This window comes from Lepidochelys olivacea, assembly GCF_965140295.1.
Source record: "Lepidochelys olivacea isolate rLepOli2 genome assembly, chromosome: 6".
Taxonomy (NCBI): domain Eukaryota; kingdom Metazoa; phylum Chordata; order Testudines; family Cheloniidae; genus Lepidochelys; species Lepidochelys olivacea.
Window position 1 is genome coordinate 58,077,975 of NC_140416.1, and position 22,893 is coordinate 58,100,867.

Consider the following 22,893-nt stretch of genomic DNA (forward strand, 5'->3'; position numbering starts at 1 on the left):
TATTGTTCATCTAACGCTTGAGTTCCCTTATCCCCCAGAGCAGATTCTTCATGTCACTGCTCAACTTATCTCCTATTTTCCCCCCAGAACTTTTATTCATTAACACCCTTATTAGAATCGTCCCTGATGGACTGATTTCAGTCAACATATTAATGTCTACTTCAGTCAGTTCCCTGCCTACTTTAATTTCTCCCCTACTTTAATTGATTATTACCTCCTTCTCCTCTCTTTCTCCTTCTTTTTGCTGGTGTAGGCCTTTCAGAGGAGGTTTTGCAACTTAATAAGGTCAGATGGAGTTCTGTTGATCATGTTAATATTGTTTCCTTTCCCTAGTGAATTGCAATCTCTTCCCTGAACTAGCAGAGAGAACAAGAATCTTCATGTTTTGGATTAAAGTAAAAATAGCCCAGTAGCTCAAAGGAAGGAACTATCTATTTACAAGTGTTATGTTTACGTTGTTTTGATAGGGCGCAAGAGAAAGGACAGATCTCAAGGACACCACAGCAGCAGTTTATCCTCAAAATCAAAGTATAAATGGATTAAAGGTGTTTATTATCTAACATTTTTATAGTACTTTCATCCTCAGAGATACCAAATCACTTTACCAATGCTGTATATTAGAGACAGAAAATTTCAAGAACCAGTTACGACTGTCAATAGATAACAGTTAAATTAAAACATCAAAATGTTATTGTTATAAAAGAAGACAAATCTTTGAAATCCAGATGTAAGGTTACAAACAAGTGTTTGAAAGTCAGGAAACTAAAAACCAAGATTCCATAAATAAGTGTACCTCTGACCATCTATGCCTGTCCACCACCTACTTATCTTCTGGCCCAATTAGGGTGACCAGACAGCAAGTGTGAAAAATCGGGACAGGGGTGGGGAGTAATAGGAGCCTATATAAGAAAAAGACCCAAAAATCAGGACTGTCCCTATAAAATCAGGACATCTGGTCACCCGAGGTGCAATATAAGTTGTAGCAGGAAATTCCAGTAAGTGTACATTTTGGAGGGTTAATAATATAGATAGAACTTCCTGACTAATAATATAATTGTGCCTAGAGACAGTATTAATTCTAACTTGTATATGAAGGGATAACAGGAGAGAGACTGATGTTAGTATCATGGTTCCTAGGATAACTGCACCTCTGACCCCTTTGTGGCTTCCTTGAGTGCACCCCAAACAGGTTTCAGGCCTGTCATCTTTCTCAGGACAGGCGGGGCTGGCCCACAACATTTTGGCACCTGAGGCGGAGAGCTCAAATGACGCCCCCATGCCCCCTCACTTGGGCCAAAACTTTGAAAGGTCTCAATTCTGCCTTCTTCCTGTTCTACTCCTCTCATGGTACTGCTCTGCTACCTGCCCCAGTAAAGGAGAACTAACAACTTAAAATGCTTTGTTCAAAAATTTTAAGTAACACTTAACTTTCAAATGCCTGAACAGCAAATATAACTTTTCTTGTCTGCATAGTAAACACTGGCATTTTTATCTGTTTGAATAATCAAAGTGGTGCTTTACATGCCTTCTTAGTTGCAAAGATTTGAACTGCTTCCTGAAGGTCCACAGTCTGGGCCAGCTCATGCTCACTTCTATCACAGCATTGGGCAGCAGCTCTGGTCTGAGGTAGACTTAGAGTATGCCTAAACTAGAGCTAGAGGTGTAAATTACAGTGTGAGGTTCCTCTGCCAACTTCTGTGCACTCTTCAGAACATTTTGAAATCCCTCATCTGACCGGTAAGGCTGTAGGTATGACTCTGCTTTGTCCAGTTGTTCCATTGCTCCAGATAGATCAAGGTCAACACCTTGGCGTCTCTTGTTTACAACATTTACTCCAAACAGTATGTCATGCCACAACACTAAGCCACACAGAAATTTGAAGTTATGTATGTTTCTGGTAATTCCCTCTGCCACTGTTCTCCCACAAACAGTTCCTGTCATAGCATTATCCTCCATAATGGCAACTATGGCATCATCTATCTTCCCAATTTGGTGTTTGATAGGCTTTATTGCCTTCACTCGACTTTCCCATTGTGTGGCACTCAGTGGTTTCAGTGTCAGAGAGGATGTTCCCAGATATTGCTTCAAAATTTGCCATCGATGAGTTGATGTAGAGAAAAATACATAGATGCTTTGAATTACATTAAAAAAATCAGCAGCCTCACTAGAAGCTGATGCTGCATCACTGACCACCAAGTTCAATGAATGAGAACTGCATGGGACAAAAAAAGCTTGAGGGTTTAACTCTCGGATCCGTGTCTGCACTCCTCTGTTCTTTCCTCTCATGTTGGCACCATTATCATAGCCCTGATCTCTCATGTCAGCTATCGCAATTCCCGTATCTTCCAGCTTTTTAAGAAGCACATTTGTCATACCAGCTCCTGTAGTATCATCAATGCCAATAAATTCTAGAAAATGCTCTCTGACAGTCACCATTGCAGGGATGTTTGCACTAGGTTCTCTTGTTGTTACAAAACACACCATTAAAGTCATTTGTTCCATATGGCTGATGTCAGGTGTGCAGTTCAGACTAACAGAGGAATATCTTGCTGACTTCAGATCTGCCACAATCTGCTGTTTGACTTTTGTTGCCAGTAACTGTATGATCTCATTTTGAATTGTTTTTCCAAGGTGGTGGTGTGTGTACATTTCTTGGGTGGTGACTCTTCTTAGGTGCTCCTGGAGTACAGCATCAAACTCAGCCATCAGCTCCATAATTTTAAGGAAGTTTCCATTGTTTGGCACATACAGCTGATCCGAAGTACCACACAGTGCTAGGTTTTGGGTAGCAAGCACTCTCACAATGGCAATGAGCCTTTTCAGAGCGTTTTGCCAGTAAAGAGACTTTGACGCAATCTTCTCTTGATGCTGATAGTCTATGGTGCCCTTTAACCGTAGTCTCATCTCAACCTCTTTCCACCTATGGAATGCTCTCTGGTGATTTGCTGCCTTCTCATGGCATGCCAGATTTCTAGCCAGATTTTTCCAGTCCTTTGTTCCTGTAGAACCCAATGTGGCTGGAACATTAGACTGGAAGAGTTTGCAACAAAAACAGTATGCAGCATTCTGGGTTTTTGAGTACATAAGCCATGGTCTCTCTACTTTGTCACCATTGGGGATTTCACGCCAGTAATGTGTTGAATGGACACGTCTATTTTCATTGTCTTTGGGGAACATGAAGTTTTTCACTTGCTGTGGCCCGTGCAGTACAAGGAAGTCCCTCAGGCTACTGCTCAAGTGGGTCCACAGTCCTGGATCATCTAGACTTAAGGAACTAAACTCAGCAGCAGCTGTTTCTTGTGCCTCCACCACACTCTTCTCTGATCTACACTTTTCTTCAGGAATGTGCATGGTTAGATCCATTTGAGATGGAGATATGGATGCTGCAGTAGTTGCCAGGTCGCTAACTGGAAGATCAGGGATCTTCTCACCACTCACATCCTCACTGGGGCCGGAAGGCTCCCCATGAATATTTGTGTCTATATATCTCAGGAAAGCTCCTTCCTGCTTAGATAGAAAAGCTTCCTTTGCTTTTTTTTCTTTTTCTGAATGCTGCCCCAGAGGGGCGTTTTCTTTTTCACTCATGACTGCTGTTCTGTGCCAGCTATAGTGGCTCTCAACACTCAGTTGAAGGGGACACATAAGCAGGCTGGTAGCAGGGCCTGACTGAGGGAAGATATCAGCGTCTTAAGGGCCTAACCGGCTCCTACTACTTCAGTTGACTGCCTGTTCTCCTCAAGTGGGTTCAGGGAAGCAACAGGAAACAGGAAGCTCCCTGGGAAGCTGGTGTTAATCAGTCCAGGCTCCTGGGGGTTCTAGAGAGGTACATAAGAGGCTCCTCCTCCTCTCTCTCTCTGCAGCTCCTGCAGCTTTCTGTTATTCCCTCTCACCTTTTCTCCTGGCTGCCTGTTATGTCTCTTGTGCCCTCCTTCCTCCAGCACAGCACTCCACCATCTTTGTGCATTTAGTGCATCTAGAGCAGAGAGAATACATATGCACCAGCAGTGGACACAATTTTCTACACTCTGAGTCCTAGTGGCACCTGCCCCCCGAGTCTGACACCTGGTAAGGCCAGCCCTGAGGACAGGAATCAATGTTCCTCTCCTTCCAGACTGGGGATTTAGGCTACAATTCCTCTTGCAATTCACTGTAATCACCTTAGTAAGTCTGAGTTTAGTACAGTCCCTGTTGTCCTGCTATTTCCCAGGAGGTATGACAGGGCTAACTAGTGAGCAGCCAGCCTTCATAAAATGAAGTATTTATTTAGAACAAAAGCGTTACAGAGAAAACATATCTTGAAAAACAACAAACAGCTAATATGCATGCCTGTCTTACCAAGAGTCACCCATCTTCCACATGGAGACCCTGGCAGGTTTAAATCCTTCCATTACAGTAGTGCTTAAAGGCCCCAATCTCATGTTAGATGTTGCTGTTGCCCTTATTCTAAAATGAAAGTAATTCAGAAAAAAAATATCTCCCTATCTGAGATCAGCCTAAGGAGGCTTCATTACTTGAAGGCTTGTGAGTCTTGCAAAAGAAATCAGCTCAGGATTTCCCCATGCAAAATGTGTAGAAGATAAAGCCTTCCCGCACTGTGTCAAGTTAGTTAGGAACTCTGACACTAGAACAACTCCAGCTTTGCTGGTATTCCTTGTTCTAAATTCTAATGCAAGTATTTACATTGTAAATGAAATGCCCTTACTTTCCCTGGATGTATTTAACTAACCACTAAGAGGTTTTTTACGGTAGTTGAATGTAATTTTTGTCATGTCCACATTCTCATCTGTATCTAGGAATCTTAATTGAAATTATGAAGCTTCCAGAATGCACTAGTCTGCACTCTGGCTGGGGGGAGAAGCAGACTCTCCAGTCATGGGGCTCCAAGGGAATAGATAGTGTTTAATCACTTCTAATTGCACAGAATCACTGCCTTGCAGCTTTTATCTGAGATTGTCACTCTTCAAAGTTAAATCTAAATACAACCCCCCCCCAAAAAAAACACCCCACACCCACACTCTACTTAGAGCTTCAGGCACCCTGAGTATTTGGCTTTGAATACTAACTAATCATTACAAGCAAGCAGCTTTTATTATAAATGGTCATTTCTATTCAGTGCCCAAATCTCAGGAATTCGTAGTTTCAGGGTTAACCTTTGGAGACAAAAGACCAGGATCTGTATATGTAATTGTTGTTTGGTTGGGGGACCACCAAGTAGAAGCCCAGGTATTGCTGGAAATGATGTTGGTGATTCAGAAGGTGGCAGTTGTCTTCTGGAGTAGAACTGACTCAGTGCTTAAGCATTATGTTGAGTAGGGTGTATGCTACTAGAGGTGCCATCTTTTGGATGAGATGTAAAATCAAGGATCTGACTTCTTGTCATTAGGACAGATTCCACAGTACTTTGTCCAAGAGCAGAAGTTTTACCCCAAATCTTCAAAATAAATTCCAGTTTGGGTCATTACATTTGCCAATCTACTTTCTTCTACAGTTTCACTTATGTGTCTTCATCATGCTAAGGTTCACAAATCCATTATAATGAATACTTGAGCCTGCTTGCAGCTTGTGGGCAGAATCAGTTGCTGGCAGCAGGGGAATCTCCTTGCCCTGAAGTTCCCTCCAGTTTTCTCTGCTTCCCCAGTGGCCAGCAGCTCAGCTTGGCCTCCTTGAGCAGGGCTTTTCTGAAATTAATTCCAAACTTGATTTCAGATTTCTGATGGACAGTTTGGCTCAATAACATGTCAGTATAATGCCCAGCTGTTTCCAAGGACTCTATTTGCCCTTTGTGGAGATTTTCCCCTTAGCTCCACTTGCTCTTATGTGATGTTGCACTGGCTGGTGTCCCTGCAGGCTTCAAGGAGAAAGCCAGGCCAAGAAAAGCCAGAGGCATAAGGAAATGTCTGTGTCTCCGGCTCATCCCCTTATTGAGGGTCACATGGTGGAGCTCAGCCAGCTCTGTGGGCATAGTGCAGCTCCCCACCAAGCTGGGTGCCATCACATTGGCCCCCATCTGCTAGGCAGGAATGAAGTGTCTCTCCAGAGGCAACCTCACCCTCACTCTTTTCCATGAGGGAAGTGAGGTCCAAAGGGCAGTGTAACAAATGGAAGGCTGAAGAATGTGGAAAGGGGCCTTTGGGCCCAACTCTTTGTGTGGAGATGAACACTAAGATTTACAGTGAAGAAGTTAAAGTAAGCAGGATGGAATCTGTACTCAGAAATGTTCTCACTCATTACAAATCAGTTTGGTGGGCTGGTGATTGACCTCTTTGACTCTGGAAACAGCAATGGATTGTCCTGTGTCCTCTCCAAGTGTCAAAAGTGAATGACTTCTCGCAAATTGGTCAGTGTCTCTGCTATTGCCTTCCCACCTCTTCCATTGCTCCCTCAGATCATACAAAAGGTAGGAAGGATAGAGCAGCAGTGATTCTGTTTGTGCCATTCTGTCTGAAAAGGCATGATTAACCTAGCTTTGGACCTTCCAATGTCTCAAATTCATCCACTCGTTTATTTAAGCTCATTTCCATTATAAGCTGCTTGGCCTGTGTGTTATGATGGCAAGCACGGGGGTCAATAAGACTTGTTTTGACATCCCTACCCCCAAAAGTCTTATTAAAAAACCCTCCTCCTCCTTTCCACATCTTGAAATTTTGCATGTGTGGTCTGAAGACAGAATTTGGGGGGAAACTTTTGAGCTGACTCACACAAAGTGTTGCTGAAATATACGAATTTGGAATATGAAGGATGCTTAGCATTTCAGTTGATCTAACTTCTTTACTGTGTATTAAAGCCATATGTGTTTTATTCAGTAATCCAGGATGAAATGTAGTGCAACGGACTATTTCTGATTTCAGGTGCAAAATTATGGAGTTATTCACTGTATAATTTTGAGCCTCTAAATGTTCCATCAAATCTGACATAAACTTAGCCAACGGCTGTAGCATAGTTTAGAAGTTCCTCTGGAATAAGGCTCATCAGAGTTTGTGAATTGTCAGTTGAACTGCTCAGATTCACATTGGTTACAAAGTCTGCTGGAGCAGTTTTATAAATCCCATCAACCAAAACACTCCAATTCAAGTGCAGGTTTCTAGGGAGGAGGGTATAATTTGTCTGTTATCTTGTAAATAATTTGCAAGAGTCCTGTCTTTTTTTACTTGTCAGTAAAACACTGTGTAGCTGTGTGGCACTATATAAAAAATATACATGACCCAGATGAGGAGAAGCAGGCCTTATCTGTAATATTTTTGTAACATCAATATCACTCTTCCCTTTTTCCACCCACCCATTGACCAGTTATTCTGTATTCTAGCATCTTGTTTCCTTTTACAATTCAGGTTATTTTTTCTATCTTTCCAGTATAGGAAACTTAACTTTAAAAGAGGTATCGCTGTATTAATATAAAATCCTCATAGTGGAGGATTCAAACTTATATTTTCATATGCTCAGGTAATAAAAATGGATAACAATGAATTAATGAAAACAATAAACAAAAATCTTTCCTATAATGATAAGATGCAGAACAAGTTTCTGCTAGACATGTACTAGAATTCTTTGAGGGGGTCAACAAGCATGTGGACCAAGGAGATCCAGTGGATATAGTGTACTTAGATTTTCAGAAAGCCTTTCACAAGGTCCCTCACCAAAGGCTCTTACGCAAAGTAAGCTGCCACAGAATAAGGGGGAAGGTGCTCTCATGGATTGGTAACTGGTTAAAAGACAGGAAACAAAGGGTAAGTATGAATGGTCAGTTTTCAGAATGGAGAGAGGTAGATAGTGTTGTCCCCCAGGGGTCTGTTCTGGGACCAGTCCTATTCAACATTCATAAACGATCTGGAAAAAGGGGTAAACAGTGAGGTGGCAAAATTTGCAGATGATACAAAATTACTAAAGATAGTTTAGACCCAGGCAGACTGCAAAGAGCTACAAAGGGATCTCTCAAAATTGGGTGACGGGGCAACAAAATGGCAGATGAAATTTAATGTTGATAAATACAAAGTAATGCACATTGGAAAGCATAATCCCAACTATACATATAAAATGATGGGGTCTAAATTAGCTGTTACCACTCAAGAAAGAGATCTTGGAGTCACTGTGGATAGTTCTCTGAAAACATCCACTCAGTGTGCAGTGGCAGTCAAAAAAGCAAACAGAATGCTGGGAATAATTAAGAAAGGGATAGATAATAGGACAGAAAATATCGTGTTGCCTCTATATAAATCCGTGGTATGCCCACATCTTGAATACTGTGTGAAGATGTGGTCGCCCCATCTCAAAAAAGATATATTGGAGTTGGAAAAGGTTCAGAAAAGGGCAACAAAAATTATTAGGGGTATGGAACGGCTTCCGTATGAGGAAAGATTAATAAAACCAGGAATTTTCAGCTTGGAAAAGAGATGGCTAAGGGGAGATATGATTGAGGTCTATAAAATCATGACTGGTGTAGAGAAAGTAGATAAGGAAGTGTTACTTACTCCTTCTCATAACACAAAAACCAGGGGTCACCAAATGAAATTAATAGGCAGCAGGTTTAAAACAAATAAAAGGAAGTATTTCTTCACACAACACGCAGTCAACCTGTGGAACTCCTTGCCAGAGGATGTTGTGAAGGCCAAGACCATAACAGGGTTCAAAAAAGAACTAGATAAATTAATGGGGGATAGGTCCATCAATGGCTATTAGCCAGGCTGGGCAGGAATGGTGTTCCTAGCCTCTGTTTGCCAGAAGCTGGGAATGAGTGTCAGGGGATGGATCACTTGACGTTTACCTGTTCTGTTCATTCCCTCTGGGGCACCTGGCACTGGCCACTGTCGGAAGACAGGATAGTGGGCTAGATGGACCTTTGGTCTGACCCAGTAGGGCCATTCTTATGTAGAAAAGGAATGTGTTTCCCTAAACTTTCAACTCTTAAAAATGTAAGGTTAATCATGAAAACTGTTACAGCTTTAATTATGATATCAAAGACACAGTGTTAATTATCTTAAAGTTGTTGTGCTAAATATTACTTTTGGGATCAAGATTCACACAGCCCAGTAATAAATATTAACTGAAGCAAAACCAAAGTTTATACAATTTTGCTTCAAGGAATAGCTAATAAATTCTGATGTGGCCTGAAAAAAGGAAAGAGAATATACACTGTATACATTCAATTGCAAAAATGAAAGCATTCAAATTGCATATTCATTATTTATATAAAATTTTATGAAGGGTATATCATATTCAGGTTTTTAAGGGGCAAACATGCTCCTTCTGTAAAAGTAACTTCCCATTATGAGTGGAACTGTGTGTCAAAAATTCACACTTCTGGCAAAACTGATGAAAAACCAGGGGAGGCAGAGTGTCATAGTTAGAACAGGGCCAGGGAGTCAGTATTTGTGGAGTCTATTTCTGTCTCTGCCACAGACATACTGTGTGGCCATAGGCAAGTTTCTTAAGTTCCCTTGATCATCTTCCCCATCTGTAAACTGGGATGAATAATATTTAGTTACTTCCCAGGGTGCTTTGAAGATTATTTCAACCACATGTATGTACAAAGCAGAAGGCAGGCCATTAACCAGTATGTATTAATTGGGTTTCAATGGATACAACAGGTGCAGTCAGAACAGGTGGGAGTAAATGTGCCTGCAGCTAAAAATATGCCCCATGGGAATATAGACTAATTCAAGAGCTATAGTCTTCTTATTTACAAAAGAACAACTGTTTTGCTTTCGCAGGATTTAGTTGTGTCAAAGAATCAAAATAAATCTAGTAAATAGTTCTGAAATAAGCATTACTCCAAATTATGCTTTAGAGAGTGTGTTTCTCAATCTTTTGCCAGAAATACCTCCTGCACTTTATTCAACCACTGTTTGGGGATTTTCTACGTAACTGTAAACCTCTGGGCACAGGTCGCAGCTTTAAATAATGGCTTTGCAAGTGTGAGGAGTGGAAGAGCCATGCTATAGTGTGAGTGCCTGGAAAAATCCCTCTAATTCAGTGGTCCCCAAACTGTGGGGCGTGCCCCTTAGGGGGGCACAGAGGAATGTTTTTGGGGGGTGTCAGCCCCGAGAGGGGGCAGGAAGGGAGCACCACCCAGCCCCGCTCTGCCTCCAGCTCCATTCCAGCCCATCCTTGGCCTCGACTCCACCCCTGGCCTTGGCTCCTGGCCCCCAGTTCCAGGCCCCACTCTCAGCCCTGACTCCCAATCATGGCCCCAGCCCCAGCTCTGGACCAAGGCTCCTGGTGGGGATGGCACGGACAGATTCCATGACTGGTAAAGGGGATGCAACAGAAAAAGTTTGGGGAACACTGCTCTAGTTGAATCCACAGAGACTCAAGACACCAGGGTAAGGCTAGGTAACTGAATGGCTCCTATATCCTGTTATCCATGGTCCTTTATGCTACACCTCCTGGATTCTTGAGAAGCTCATGCTGGAACAGCACCTTTGCCACCCTTTGATGGGGTGCTTCCCTTCCATTTGCTCTTTTCCACTGGCTGACACAGAAGGGGGACAGGGGCCATAGATCCACCTTTGGCCCATTTTTCCTTGCCCTTTGACAAGACTAGCACAGTGGCAGCCAACAGTCTGGAGCAGTCCACATATGGACTTCAGCTGTAGGGTATTTTTCCCCTGAGCAGCGGTCAGTGAGGGAAGTTTCCTTGTATCCTCTCTGCTCCCTTGTGTGCACAGAGAGGGCCAGACACAATCCATTTCAGTAACACTGGGAATTTGAATCAGTTCTGAAAATGTGAGAGTTCTTTGATGATAAGAAGTATTCAAGAAAACCTTCAAAATCCTCATTGTTAAACATGTTCCTGGTTAGAATTGAATTATATTAATCATGAAACATGCATTTTACCTACTAAACAGCATCATCTGATGGACAATCAAAGCACTTGGGAAATTTTGGACCCTCGAATAAATGTATGAATTTGGAAATGGGCAGATATCAGTTAGATCTTGTCCACAGTTCCCCATCTGCTAATGTTCTTTAGGATGAGATGATGGGAGTGTGGCGTATCAGTGGAACACTGAATATTTTTAGGTAATTCTGTTCCCATTTAATATTACAACATCCATGGCTCTTTGCAGATAAATATTTGTCTTGTCAAACCACCACCAGCGGGCAGCCTCTAAGTCTTATTTAAAAAATAAATGACAAAAAATTAATTTTTGGTGAACTACAAAGAAATAAACACATTGATATTGTGCCCACTTCTCTAAGGACTGTAAGCATACAATATAAACTATCATGCATTAAAATTTCTCATATCTGGATTGTGTACATGTGGAGGGAACCAAATTCCAGGCGTACAACATACTTGCTATAGCCATTACAGCATGCCGCAGTCGGAAGCAATTCCCAGTTGCATGTGTTTCCTGCCAATCGTGTTATTAAAAAGTTAAGGAATGTGGAGATCAAGATTAGATCTTTCATTCACACGAGAAATTACAAAATTGAAGTACTTGTGTAATCTATTCATAATTAAAAAGAAAAATACTGGTACCTTGACTTCAACAGTTATTATACAGAGATGTCAGTAGGGGCTGATAATTCTCCATTGAAAGGCTGAACAAAATCTGCTTGTTATGACTAAAGGCTAAGAGATTTTAAAAGGAATCAGTATTTTCAGTGTCCTCTCCTCCACAGCCATGAAGAGCCCCAGATGTAGTGGAACTGGTGTCACTTGTATGGGAATAAGATTTGTAGGACCCACATAGAGCCCTGGCATCCATCTCTGAAAGAGAGCCCTGTGCATGCTCATGTTGGTGACAGGGCAGGAGGAGCATCATTACATCTGACAGCATAGATGCCATCTGGTTAACTGCCACAGAAAGAAGCCATTTTGCTGAAATCCAGAACAGTTTGGTTCATGGTAGAAAAACTCATGCAGCAAAACGGAAGAGATTTTCTATTGAAGCAGCACAATGGCACCTGTCTCCCTTGGAAGCCCCTGTTTCTGTTGTTCTGGACTATCTACTTACCACTACAACATTTTGAACTATCTATCTATAAAGGTACATTTGCAGTGATATCTGCACATCATCCTGTTTGGGGTCATTCCATATTTTCCCAGCTGACAGTTACTAGATTCCTCAAGGGCCTTGTTAATGTTTCCCTGGTCTGGGAGCTCCCTCCTTCCTAGGTCCTCAAAATAGTATGAATCGGCCTCATAGGATTCCCTTGTGAGAGCCTACTAACCTGTTCTTTATGTCACCTGTCCATGAAGACTGCCTTTTTGATAGCCATAACATCAGCTTAGAGAGAAGAGGAAATTCAGACCCTCATGGCTGGTCCACCAAACATTCTATTCAATAAACACAAAGTTACTGCTAGGTTTCACCCCAAGTTCTTGCCTAAAACTCTCTGATTTTAATTTAAATTAGCTGATTCACCTGCAGGTTTTCTTCCCCAATCCCTACTCAACCCGGGGGGAAGGGGGAAGGATCCAGACTGCACACCCCTGATGTAATCACAGCTCTTTCATACCACAGTACCTGGAAAGGACAAGACCCTGCTGGAGCTCCTAGGGCTCAACTATCCTTTATGGCTTCTTCAAGAATCATCCTTATTTCAGAAATTTGCAGGACAGCTACATTTGGATCAGTCCACATTTTCACCCAGCACTATTCCTTAGCTGAGGCCACAGGATCTAACATTTACTTGGCAAAGCTGGCTTGCAATCCTTGTTTAAATAGGACTCCTAGCATCACCTCCAGATTATGAAGTCACTGCTTGCCACTCACCAGAAGTGGAATCCAGGTGGACATTCACTTGAAGAAGAAAAATGGTTACTTACCCTACAGTAATAATGGTTCTTCAAGGTGTACTGTCCACATGTATTCTATGACATGTTCTCATTCCCTCCTACTACAGAGTACAAACCACCTGGGATTTTGTACTGGTGAAGAAACTGAGGGATGATTGGGCCCCCTCTGCCCTTTATATCCCTCAATCGGGGAGCAGAAGAGCATCTAGTGTGAAGATACAACCTCAATGGATACTGCTAGCCAAAATAATGTGATCTTGTGCACATGGGATGCATGCACACCAGAAGCAGAATCCATGTAAACAATACATCGTGAAGAATCACAGCTACTATAAGGTAAGTAACTATTCTTTCTCTTCCCCTCCCTGCTCACTTCTCTCCTGCCTTCTATTCTTGTCCTGTTTACCACCACTTTTTGCTCCTTGACCACTGTGGATATTTTCTTCCAGCTGCCAATCCACCTTTTTCTCATTAGCTTCCATGCAAAGGTAGGATCCATTACCTGCAATTGTTAAGTAGACCATGTGGAGAGCATGAAGCATTAGAGATCGGGGTGCTTCTGGTAGAGAGTGGGAGGGGAGATTAAGGACGTGTTTCAGCAAGCATTTAGCATTGGCACACCTTCCTTTTTAATGAAACCACCTCCAGATTAGTGCTTCCTTCCTGATCTGCCTTCTAAACCCTAGAAACTACCAGTTTGTGTTATCAGACTAGAATCTAGAGAGTTATCTAATGGTTAAAGTGATAGAAAGGCATAGGAAAGAGAGGGCAGTATGAAAAACGGAAAAGAGAAAGTTAAATAAAGTGGCCAATACACGTGCTAGGAGCATCTGGGACAATGTCACTGAATTGGAAATGTGTGTTCATGTGTGTAGCAACAAGACAAGTGAGTGATAACTGGAGTGACAGAGATTGGTAAAAACAAGAGGAGTGGAGGTGCGGGTAAAGAAAAATTCAACACATAGAAATGAGATGAACATTTTGATTGCTACAGTAGAATTTATTTCGTCTGAGGTGAAAGATAGAGAAAAAAAGTGACTCTTTAGATGGGGCTTGAGACCTACTGAACAACCTAAGAAGGACGGCAAGAAATATTTTAGATTAGCTGAACTAGAGGCTACATCAGCTACGGCCTCTTCCATGATTTCTCTGGCTGTTTTTGGTGGTAGCTGGGGAGCAGCTGCAAAGAAAGTTTTATGTGAGAATCTCTGGGCATATTATTTTTATTCATTGACTGGGGAAGTGTGAAATGACAGCTATGGGCTTAGAGCTATGGAGAAGGTTAACGTTTCGTAAACAGATGCTAGGGAACATTTCGTATTCAGATTACGAAGAAATGTTTTTGCTACAGCAGCTGATCCCCATGTCCAGAATTAGTAACATACTGTCAGGGGCTCTCTCTGGCTATGTCTACACTGCACACCACTGGCGGCAGCATGTAGGGTACGCGTAGTTCCATGCCTCATTGAAAAGCTGGTTGCATCCAAGCTGTGATGTTAGCTACATGTGGCAGTGAAAGGCTCTGGCGGGTGGGTGGGGAGTAGTGGGGAAAGGCTCCAACGGCAGGGAGCTGCTGGAGCCTTTCCCCATTATGTCTGCCCACCAGAGTTTTTCCCCACTGCTGGAGTATGTCCTCTGTAGCACGGAAAGTCTCCCTGCAGTGGGAGCTGCCTGAGCCTTTTCATGCTGTCTCTCTCTGAGGTAGGGAAAGGTTCAGGCAGCTCTCTGAAGGGGTGAAAGGCTCCCTGCAGTGGGAGCTGCCTGAGCCTTTTCATGCTGTCTTTCTCTGAGGTGGGGAAAGGTTCAGGCAGCTCTCTGCAGGGGTGAAAGGCTCCCTGCAGTGGCGAGATGCTGGAGTTTTTCCCCACTTCCTCACCCTGCCCAGAGCCTTTCCCCACAGGTGGAGCATTTCCCTGAGTCAGTGTAGACAGGGAGGCACTGCTTGCATGTATGGAGAACTGTGTAGGTTGCATGTCCTAAAGGTTCAGTTGTATCTTTACATGCTTAATTAATGCCTCACCATCTACACTGCTATTTATATCCATGGTAGGGGAGCATGCAATGTATGTATTCCCTGCACTGCCATAAGGAATGTCCATTGTAGACATACCCTCTGAGTGGGCAAGATACTTTCTCTGCACATGCAGAAAACACTTATCCTCTGTTATGTTACCTGAGAGGGGAACACTTTCTTAATAAGGGGCATAGGTTTATGTGAGGAGCTTGCCTGATGCAGCATCTGTAAGGGCCCATAGGTCTAGAACCCAGGCCTGCAAAGCAACTGACATCTTCATGCTGCTATCCAGCAGCAGCTATGACCAGCTTGTTCTCCACTGCCCATGGTCCTGCCTCAAAGAGTCTGTCAGGCAGCAGCTGCATGGCTCCTCATTGGCTCAAGGAGGTGCTCCTGCCTCAAGGAGTCTGTCAGGCAGCAACCGCATGGCTCCTCATTGGCTCCCTACCCTACATAAATCCAACAGTCATTCCAGGAAGTGTCCAGAGAGCAGCGTGGATCTCCTGTAACTGCCATGATCAGTCCTTCTCCCTGCTCCTGAACTCCCAGCTTTGACCTCAGCTTGATTTGGATTTTGCTTCCTGACCCGGTCCCTGAAACCTGACTTGGGACTCTGACCCTTGGAATCAACCATATCCTGGAACCTGACTACGAACTCTTCCGTTACTCCCAACTTCAAGTTTGACCCTGGTCTGAGTCTTGGTCATGACTTTCCTTGTGAGGACAGTCATGGAAAAAGGGGTAAACAGTGAGGTGGCAAAATATGCAGGTGACACAAAATTACTGAAGATAGTTAAGACCCAGGCAGGCTGCAAAGAGCTACAGAGGGATCTCTCAAAACTGTGGGACTGGGCAACAAAATGGCAGATGAAATTTAATGTTGATAAATGCAAAGTAATGCACATTGGAAAGCATAATCCCAACTATGCATATAAAATGATGGGGTTTAAATTAGTTCTTACCACCCAAGAAAGATCTTAGAATCATAGAATCATAGAATATCAGGGTTGGAAGGGACCCCAGAAGGTCATCTAGTCCAACCCCCTGCTCAAAGCAGGACCAATTCCCAGTTAAATCATCCCAGCCAGGGCTTTGTCAAGCCTGACCTTAAAAACCTCTAAGGAAGGAGATTCTACCACCTCCCTAGGTAACGCATTCCAGTGTTTCACCACCCTCTTAGTGAAAAAGTTTTTCCTAATATCCAATCTAAACCTTCCCCACTGCAACTTGAGACCATTACTCCTCGTTCTGTCATCTGCTACCATTGAGAACAGTCTAGAGCCATCCTCTTTGGAACCCCCTTTCAGGTAGTTGAAAGCAGCTATCAAATCCCCCCTCATTCTTCTCTTCTGCAGGCTAAACAATCCCAGCTCCCTCAGCCTCTCCTCATAACTCATGTGTTCCAGTCCCCTAATCATTTTTGTTGCCCTTCGCTGGACTCTCTCCAATTTATCCACATCCTTCTTGAAGTGTGGGGCCCAAAACTGGACACAGTACTCCAGATGAGGCCTCACCAATGTCGAATAGAGGGGAACGATCACGTCCCTTGATCTGCTCGCTATGCCCCTACTTATACAATCTTGGAGCCATTGTGAATAGTTCTCTGAAAACATCTACTCAATGTGCAGCGGCAGTCAAAAAAGCAAACAGTATGCTGGGAATAATTAAGAAAGGGATAGATAATAGGACAGAAAATATCATGTTGCCTCTCTATAAATCCACGGTACGCCCACATCTTGAATATTGTGTGAAGATGTGGTCGCCCCATCTCAAAACAGATATATTGGAATTGGAAAAGGTTCAGAAAAGGGCAACAAAAATGATTAGGGGTATGGAATGGCTTCCATATGAGGAGAGATTAATAAAACTGGGACTTTTCAGCTTGGAAAAGAGTTGGCTAAGGAGAGATATGATTGAGATCTATAAAATCATGACTGGTGTAGAGAAAGTAGATAAGGAAGTGCTGTTTACTACTTCTCATAATACAAGAACTAGGGGTCACCAAATGAAATTAATAGGCAGGTTTAAAACAAATAAAAGGAAGTATTTCTTCACACAACACACAGTCAACCCGTGGAACTCCTTGCCAGAGGATGTTGTGAAGGCCAAGACCATAGCAGGGTTAAAAAAAAACCTAGATAAATTAATGGAGGATAGGTCCATCAGTGGCTATTAGCCAGGCTGGGCAGGAATCGTGTCTCTAGCTTCTGTTTGCCAGAAACTGGGAATGAGCGTCAGGGGATGGATCACTTGATGTTTACCTTTTCTGTTCATTCCCTGGCCACTGTCGGAAGACAGGCTAGTGGGCTAGATGGACCTTTGGTCTGACCCAGTAGGGCTATTCTTATGTTCTTATTCCTTCTTGTGTGCAGGGCTGTGATGGGTTGTACAAACGCCTCACTGGACAGCAAAGAGTTGAAGAGCAGCTCTGGCCTCACAAGGTTCCGCCTGTACTGCGTGTACTCCACTTGGAGGTGGGGTTAAAAAGGGAGCAGGCTAGCTCAGTTGGGGGTGAACAAGGGAGAGAGAAGGACCCGCTCTGGGAGCTCCGGAGGACACAGCCAGACCGGGAGCAGGAGTGTCGGTGAGCAACAGCTCTTACAGGCTGGAGACAGGTAGACAACCCATGATCTAGTGCTTGCTGGGGCAAACTGCAGCTTGCCGCAGGAAAGGTGGAGCTAGGAAGTAACCTAGGGAGTTGCCTTGAGGCAACCCAGGGTAAATGGCGTGGGACAGGCCTCCCAGGGCCCTGGGTTGGAACCTGGTGGCGTGGGCGGGCCTGGGTTCCCCTACACTTCCTATTACAACCCCCTAGGCCAGGTGACTACCTGAGACTGAGACCCCCTAGGTGGGGTACACTGGACCCTTTCACAAGGGCCAACACATTTGTGTGCTGGCAAAGGCTTGAATCTAACCCATCCAATAGTAATAGAATATCATTAACACCTGATGATTGGTGTGAAAATTGACTAGGCTGCCAGTTTCTAGCAAATAATATAATCTGTAGAAGCTACAATGCTTTACAGACAGCAGTTTGAACCTCACAACATCCCTGTGAAGTAGGCAAGTGTAAATAAATTATGCCCACTTTGTAGATGGGAAGATTAAGGCAGAGAGATTACATGCTAGCCAAAACTGGGGTTAGAAGTTAGTTGTGCCTAGTTTTTAGCCAGGTGCTAAATTCCACGGACCGTACTTCCATCATAAAACAAGTAGTACTGTTGGCACTGGCTGGCCTTCATGTTAGCAGCCTTTGCAGACTGAGAAGACCCTGAAGACTAAACTTTCTTCTGTGCTGAGAGACGGTCTCTGGAGTGCTAGGATGTGGAAAAATGTTGTACCTGTTTGAAGGACAATAAGTAAAGGATTTCAATTTCCAAGGCTGTCAATCCCTCTCTTTTCACTAGTGCTAAAATTCAGTAGATCAGGTTTTTTTTAATTTCTACTTTTTGTTCCCCTTCTTTCTCATTATTTTTTTTCTTAAAAAAATGAAAGAAGAACTCCCTTTGGGATTACCAAGTGTCTGAATCCCTTCCAGATTAATGGTTTCTGTTTAAATAAACTCCCCCCTTTTTCATTAAAATCATTGTGCTCTTGTTAATTAAAACCAACCCTTGGAGTATAATAATGATTACAAACCTGAGCATCTGCTCAGCATACTGAGCTAGGACACCTACTATAGGTCAGAGTACTGGCAGTAGGAGATTTCAAGTCCTGGATGCTATACAGAGCTTTTAATTATAGATTAAATATGCTTTTAAATCTTCTGAAATTAGGAAACCAAAACATATTGATTTCCAGGCACAATTTAGTAACCATTTTATGGTAACGTGTGAAATAGGAGATAACTGGTTTGCTGAGGTCTCATTTTTCTCTCACTCTGAGATATCATGCTTCAAAGAACTTAAACCAAATCTGAAACTGGATATAAAATCATGCAGTCAGATCACCGTGAAAGGAGAAAATTTATTTTGTTAATTAATAATTAATAATAATAATAATAATTAATAATAGATGCTACTGTCATACAAATAATTTTCCTCCACTGAAATCTTTGTTATTTTATAGCTAAAACTGCCTGTGAAAACCCAGCTATGCAATCCTTGAAAAACAATGAAATGTCTTGGTAAAGCAACCTTATTTAATATAGCTTAACCCACACTCCTCACATTAATCAGGAGTGTTAACAGACTCCACACTGCCACACAAAACTCTGTTCCACTTTTAGCATGTGTGGAAACACAGCGCACATCTTAAAATCCTGTAAATCATGGTCCAACACAAAACCATAATGCTGACCTCAGCAATATTACCACATATTTACTACAGACATATGATATGTGCACTGGTTAGGTGTTAGATGAGTAGTATGTAGGGGGTAAGTAAGAGGCCAGGGTTAAGGTTTTATGTTGGAACAAAAGGTTTTTTGTACAGAATCATTTTTCTGACCTCACATTCATTTACATCTACTCAGGCTATCCCAACCCATTGTGAACCTGGCTGGTCCCTGCCCTGGCCCACTTAAAGTATGTCTACACATGTTTCATTGCTGTGTAGATTTCTGGGGTTGGGTTGGAACCTGAGCTCTGGGACCCTCCCATCTCCCAGGATCCTAGAGCCCAAACTCCAGACTGAGCCCAGAAGTCTACATAGCAATGAAACAGCCCTGCAGCCTAAGCCCGAGTCGGCTGGTATGGGGCAGCTACAGGTTTTTCTTTGCTGTGTAAATATACCCTTAGAGTATATCAATACTGCAATCACAGGGTGTAATTGCAGCTCATATAGACATACCAAAGCTAGCTTTAATCTAGTTAGCTTGGGTACTGGAGCTGCGAAGCTATGGCAACACATGCCTCAGTGTGGGCTAGCTGCCAGAGTAATTACCCAGGGTTTCAGATGGGCTTACGCATTTGTTATTATCTGTGTTAATACTGGAGTCTTAGTCAATAATTCCAGTTCAGGTAATTACATTCTGCCTCCCTAACTTCCCAGTGATATTCTGGGCTGGAGAATATACCATAGAAATAACGTATAGGGCAACCCAGCAGTATTTGCGTGTGTTTGAATAGTCCGGGAGAGTCAATGAGATGAGGCAAATAAGAACTTTTGTTCTGCATCCATCCCACCTCCTTCAGGTCTTTTGCACTGAGGACAGATACAGCAGACATAATCCTGAGAGTTGCTAAAGACCTGCAACTTCTATTGACTTTGAGAGTTGTGGGTGTTCAGAACCTCTCATAATTAGGCCATTTGTGAGGAGCCACTGGATTTCTTGTTTCTTGCTTTTCCAGACTTCTGTCCGTTTTTCCTTGCCACCATAGTTACCAATGAAATCTCAAAACCGGGGCCCACCCTGGCTGAATTTGGGATTAGTTTTACGGCCATTCACAGATACTCTTGGCACTTGATTGATGGTCTGACAGAATCCTGAATAATATTTTTAAGATTGTAATGTGTTATTAGAAATAACCCTCACCACTAATTATTATGCATAATAATCCATTCTGTTAGTCACACAGGTAAGAATTTGTTTTAAATGTATGATTGTCTTCACAGTGACACAAGAACAACAGGCATAGTCAGACCAACAGAAGATACAGCCCAGAAGCAGTGTTTAAGCCAAGACAAGTGGTTCTGGTTTATAATGGGTTCCTGTTGTATTTGTTGCAAAGACAGGACCAATATCCTGCATCAACAACAAAATAGGTCCAGTTGTGCTCTCACTTACATCAGTACAAATAAGGAATAATGCCATTGAAACCAATGGATTTAAACTGGACTAAAAATGTTGTGAGTGAGATACGAATTAGGTCCACAGAATATTCTAATGTGACAGAATCATGTTGATCTCACATATAACTGAGATCCAGCACTAGAACTGCATGGGGCTGGATGTTATTGGGTTACAGGGGTTTGTGGGACTGGGAATGCTTTTTCTGACTATAATCTATTTGGAATTGCAACACTCTAGTTTCATTTTCAAAGAAATCCAAACCCAAAAGCAAAATTGAGCTGAAACTGCCATGTTTTACCTGGTTTCACATAAAAACTGCACAAAACCATTGGAGTTGATATGAAGCCATGAACTGGCCTAAGGATTTCTGGAAACTGACCACAGATTTATTCTTCAATATTCAAAAGGGTCAACCTAAGTTTAAACTGTGACAAAAGTAGGCTAAATTCATAACGAAACTCCAAAGCAGTTTAATTTCACATCTTTGTGCTTCACTGTGTCTTAGGTTCCACATAACCTAGTCCTACACTATAACTGTAGAGCAAGACCCCAGTGACAATACTGTGATCTCAACCTCCCTCAAACACTGAGGAATTTCAGATTAGATTTCACAGGTTGAATCCATCTCCATTATGACCCTTGCTGAATGTTCAGAGAATGTATCCTAACATTATGGTTTGGGCCTATCTCTGCTTACTGTATATAATAGAGATTGTCTTGAATCAAACATGTGTTTCTAAATTACCTTGGTCATTTGGGGGGGTTAAAATGAAAAATCCAACCGTAGATCCAAACCTTGAAAATGGCTCTTATGCTATGCAAGGATGAACCAAAATGCTTGATTCAAAATCTCCCAAAACATAGGGGCACAGTTTGAAATCTGTATCCAGTCTTTGTAGTTTGAACCCAATTCCAGCATATGTTAATTTCAAATTTCTTTTCCAAAGATCGAATTGAGACTTAGTGTAAATTAATGCAATTTTACTAAATAAAAAAAAATTGGCCTTCACTTACATCACATCTGATTTGACCCAAAGCAGCTAGAAAGAAAAATCCTTTACTATAGCTCCTTAATATTCCAAATTTTGCAGGGGAAAACTTTCACTGGTGGAAGGCAAATTAGATATAATTGGCAGGTTGCAATTAAGCACTTTCACTTTCTTGCTCAAGTGAAATTAATAAAATGCTTTTCCATTTACTGCTGGCATTTAATAGCTTTCCTGGAATTCCCCCAGTGATTCTGCAATGTGTTCCTTTCAACTACACGGGCTTCATGATATGCTTTGTTATTTAAACAATCTGATAATGGTAAAAGGAGCATATTTAATTAAGTTCTTGTTTATCATAAAGCTAATGGACTTAGACTAATGATCAGCCAAACCAAGGTCTGCTTTTTTTTTTTTCAATTTAACAACTCATCCATTTTCTTAAAAAGTTAAACAGTAAAATATTGCCTATACACAGCTAATATAAATATCGTTCTTCCAGTCTTCTTCCTAAACCATACCTCTCAGGTAATTTGAGATAGTTAATGACGCTACCCTAACAAGGCAGGATTGTTCCCTAAGGTATATTCTCCAGCACCCTATCAAATTGAATTTTAAATGACTCACTTGATAACGTTTCTTCCATGTCCCTTGGGAGACTCTTCCACAGTCGAATAGAAACCACAGCTAGGAAATGTTTCCCGATATAAAGCCTAAATTCTTCTCTTTGTCAGTTTCATCCCATTACTTCTAGTAATCCCCTTAGTCCATCTAATTCTTCTCCTCCTTAGCATTTTCAATCTTCATATGTTCAAGGTTATCATCCTCATTAAGTCATCCCCTCATTTACCTACTGTCTCTCACCATCAACCCTTCTAGTCTCCCACTTTTCTCACCCCTTCCTCATTTAGTTGCTCTTGCAACCATCTGCCTAGAATCACCCAGACATCCCATCACCCCATCTCATGCCAACCTGGTCATTGACACTTAGTTCCACCACATTCCTCACTCACTTAGAATCTGATTCTCCATTGCCCTGAGCCTTTTGTAATCATTTACACCACTGCAGAGTGAGTTCTAAGTGGGTGCAAAATTCTACCAAATCAAATTGGTACCCACTTTGCACTGGTGTAAATGGCTACACAAGGTGCAGAACAATTGAGAATCAAGCTCTTAATATCTCATTTTCTGCAGATGTCTCTGCCAGGTTCAGAGGAACTTTTCTCCCTCTCCCCACAGCAGGGCCTTCTCCCCTGGCCCCTTCCTGGAGGCCAGATGTTCTCCTTCCCCAGGCTGGCAACCCAGAAAGAGGGTTGGCCTTTCCTTTCACCTCTGCCTATTGAGGAGTCAGGGGCAGCATAGGACACAGGCCCTGCAGCAGTCAGCACAAGCCTCTCTATGTGTCTCCTCTCCCCTA

At 42.5% G+C, this 22,893-nt stretch overlaps 1 long non-coding RNA gene across 1 annotated transcript in view; it reads left to right on the plus strand.

Annotated features, from left to right (window-relative positions):
• LOC311521592 overlaps positions 1 to 22,893 on the plus strand; it is a 52,956-nt gene that overhangs the window by 3,402 nt on the left and 26,661 nt on the right. Inside the window, exon 2 of the long non-coding RNA XR_014711926.1 lies at positions 12,850 to 13,078. This is a non-coding gene — a long non-coding RNA (uncharacterized lncRNA). The remainder of the gene's footprint in view (positions 1 to 12,849; positions 13,079 to 22,893) is intronic.